The 3,832-nt window shown below is 36.7% G+C and overlaps 1 non-coding gene across 1 annotated transcript; it reads left to right on the top strand.

The window, feature by feature from the left end:
• Positions 1-2,279: 2,279 nt before the first annotated feature.
• Positions 2,280-2,383, top strand: LOC138834773 (U6 spliceosomal RNA). Its single transcript, XR_011374257.1, has one exon. It is a non-coding gene; the product is annotated as a U6 spliceosomal RNA (small nuclear RNA).
• The last annotated feature ends 1,449 nt before the right edge of the window (positions 2,384-3,832 follow it).

Here is a 3,832-nt window from a genome sequence, read left to right as displayed (position 1 = left end):
AGGAATGCCACATGGTATCTTAGACAGGATCCCAGAACAGAAGAATAACCTTGATGGGATGAAGTGTGAAAAATGATGAAATACAACAGTTTGATCAATAGTAACTTACCACTGTTCCAAAAAATGTACCATGGTCATATAAGATATAGTAGGAGAAACTGGCAATGGAATATGAAAACTCTAATGCTTTTTCAACTTTTTCCAAATACACAATTATTTTAAAAGAAAATTATTTGAAATGAAGGAGGAAAATTATTTTTTAAATTGTCCTAAGGTTAATTCTAACTTGGCTTCCCCAGTGCAGCAATGTAGTATCAGGATTTTGATATCCTCATATAACCCCAGACATTTTTCCTTTTCTTGGAGGCCTTAAGGGTTTGTCTTGGGGTGAACCTCTCAGTCAGGAAGGAATCTTCTTATTTTCAAGTGATAGTAGTTCCAACTCAAAGTAACAAGCATGATGAGAATTTCTTGGTTTGTGTAACTGAAAGTACCCCATAGGCTGGCTCCAGAAAAAGAGGAATGAATGTCATTAGTTCTTCCTAATCTGATTGCCTGGTCTTTGATTCTTTTTGCTCCACTCTGAAGCCTGCAGCCTTGACCCTCTGCAAATTCAGACTCACATTCATCAGAAAAGAGAGTGTGGTTCTCTTTCCAATAATCACAGTAAAATTTAATTGCTTCTCATTGATTCTCATTGAATCGTGTGCCTAACCATGAACAAATCATTGAGAATGCATACAGAATGCAATGGTCTGATTGTCAAGTGTGAGCTCTGGTCCACTCTTGAGTTTAGGGTGGAGGAAACTCCAATAGAAACTCATTAGCTAATAATTGAAGGGAAAATCAAGCATTTTAATAATTGGTTATAGAATATCAAAATGAATATTCCTACTTTCCTTCAAAGTACTATTGTCCTCAATTATTCCACCCCCAACTTACAGACAATACTTTTCTTTAGGGAGAGAGCTTTCTTTAGATAGGGCATTGTCTGTCTTTAGAAAGATAGTCTGCTTCTCCTGAGCTTCCTTTTACTCATCTGTAACTTACACACGATATTCCAGGTTGCCCAGGATGTTAGATAAATGTGTTCTTCTGTTCTGGGAGATGTAAACTACAAGTTAAACCTTCCTTAGCTAGGCATAGTGGCATATGTCTTTAATCTTAGTGCCTTGGAGTTGAAAGCATGAAGATTGTAAATTCCAGACTATTCCTACCTTTCCCTACTTCTTATGTTTGCTTGTTAACCCATTTGTAAGATTTGGAGCTAGCGTTACATGCAGTAATGTCCAACCTACATAGATTTAATTCCATAGACTCCCCGCTTTGGCTATTTTTCTATAGTGGCTCCATCCGTTCTATAGAAAAACTGCAACTACTTTCTAATTCTATTTTTGCTCTCAGTTTTGGATTACAGGAGGAAAATTGATATAATTTCCCACTTCTTTCTGTTAAGAAGTTGTTGGTGTTTGTTGTTTCAACTTTTGATGTTGGTGTTTCAGCTTAAAGGATTTCTTCAGCATGCAATTTTGACTTGAACTCACTTTAGTTACTTGGGCATGATCGTGTATTATTGATTAAAATCACAGTGGGGGCTGGGGAAGCAAGTACAGGGATCATGTCTGTCACATGTAAAGCCACTAGTCAATGTCTTTACCTCAACCACATCCTTTGGTCACTGTCTAGTCCTGTTGCTTCCACTGAATTTGAAATTCTCTTCCAGAATTTCTTGACAACAGAAAGATATTTGGCTCATATTTGTTGTTGGCCGGAAAATGTCAGAAAAGTAATGCTCTTAGGAATCTGCCTGAAAAAGTCAGGGAGTTGATAAATATATATTATGGGTCTGTTTTGTCTTTTGGTTGTTTCTTTCTCTCACTTTCTCTGTATCTCTGTGTCTCTGTGTCTCTCTGTTTCTCTGTGTCTCTGCCTTACTCTCTCTTTCTCCCTCTATCTCTCTATCTTTCACTCCCTCCCTCTCTCTCTCCCTCTCTCTCTCTCTCTCTCTCTCTCTCTCTCTCTCTCTCTCTCTCTCTCTCTCTCATTTCAATGAAGAAAATGTATTAAGCCCCTTGAGAGGAAAGAAAACCCTCTTATTACCAGGTTTCAGGGAAAATGTCATTCCTTCTATGGATAAGAAAACATCAAGCCTGTCTCCCTCTGGAGAGGGGTGAGCACTGACATAGATCTGTTAATGCTAAAGGGATGTTTAAACAGAGCCTCTCTGCTCCTGAGGGCCACAGTGAGGTGAAGAGCCTGTGCTAAAAAGCAGAAACAGGGTGCCCACTTTGGCAGCACATATACTAAAATTGGAACTATATAGATATTAGCATGGCCCCTGTGTAAGGATGACACACAAATTCATGAAGCATTCCATATTTTTAAATCATGTAACACATGGAGACTGAACAACACACTGTTGAATTACCCATGGATTGTGGAAGAGATTAGAAAGGAAATTCAAATATTCATGATATTTAACAAAAATGAACATACAAATTACCAGCTCCTCTCGGACACAGCAAAGGCAGTTTTCAGAGGAAAATTTATAGCTCTTAGTTCCTACACCAACAAATTGGAGAGACCTCAAACCAACAATTTAATGATGTACCTGAAGCTCCTTGAAAAATAACAAAAAGTCAAACCCAATCGAGTAGACAGAAACAAATAATTAAAATTAAATCAAAATTAAATTAATTCAAGTCCAAAAAATAGAAAGAATCAGCATAAAAGGAGTTGTTTAAAAAAATTGACAGACTCTTAGCAAGTTTTACCAGAAAAAGAAGAGAACACACCCAAATAAACAAAATCAAAGATGAGAATGGAAACATGACCACAAGAAACAACCAAGATTCAAAACATTATAAAGGAATATTTCTCAAACATTTATGCTAAAAAAAGATGAGAATCTGGAAGAAATGGAAGAATTTCTAGCAAATATTGATATGCCCAAACTAAACCAAGATGATTTAAATCAATTTAACAGACCCATATCAAGCACCAAAATAGAAACAACAATAAGAGACCTCCTACCCAAGAAAAGCCCAAGACAGATGGATTTACAGCTGAATTCTACAAGACCTTCAAAGCAGAACTCACACCGATACTCCTACAACTCTTCGATGAAATTGAAAGTGAAAGTTCACACCAAACTCTTTCTATGAAGCCACCAGGCAGGGACTCAACAAAGAAAGAGAACTATAGACTACTTTTGGATGAATATTGATGTGAAACTTCACAACAAAATTCTGGACAGTCGACTTCAATGATTCAACAAAAAAATCATACACTATGATCAAACCGGATTCATTCCAAGGATGCAAAGCTGGATCAATATAAGCAAATCAATTAATGTAATTCATCACATCAACAAGAGCAAGGATAAGAACCACATGATTATCTCAATAAACACAGAAAAAGCATTTGACGAGAGTTAAGACCCATTTATGATAAAAGCTCTGGAGAAACTAGGAATCCAGGGAACATTCTTCAATAAAATAAAGGCTGTATATGACAAACCTCCAGCCAGCATTATACTTAATGACAAAAAGCTAAAGCCATTTCCTCTAAATTCAGGAATGAGACAAGACTGTCTACTTTCTCCACTTCTCTTCAATTTAGTATTAGAATGCCTTAGCTAAAGCAATAAGACAAGATGCAAACCAAAAGAAGATCCAAATAGGGAAAAATGAAGTAAAACTCTCCCTCTTTGCAGATGACATGATCTTGTATTTAAAGAAACTCAGAAACTCATGGACTCCACTCCAAAGTTACTCAAGCTGATCAGAAACTTTGGCACAGTAGTAGGGTATAAAATTAATCCCCCAAAATC

The sequence above is a fragment of the Dipodomys merriami genome, unplaced genomic scaffold (assembly GCF_024711535.1).
Source record: "Dipodomys merriami isolate MVZ:Mamm:240054 unplaced genomic scaffold, mDipMer1.0.p SCAF_1, whole genome shotgun sequence".
Classification (NCBI taxonomy): domain Eukaryota; kingdom Metazoa; phylum Chordata; class Mammalia; order Rodentia; family Heteromyidae; genus Dipodomys; species Dipodomys merriami.
The sequence above is the reverse complement of the archived record's forward strand: the minus strand, read 5'-3'. Positions and strand labels throughout refer to the sequence as shown.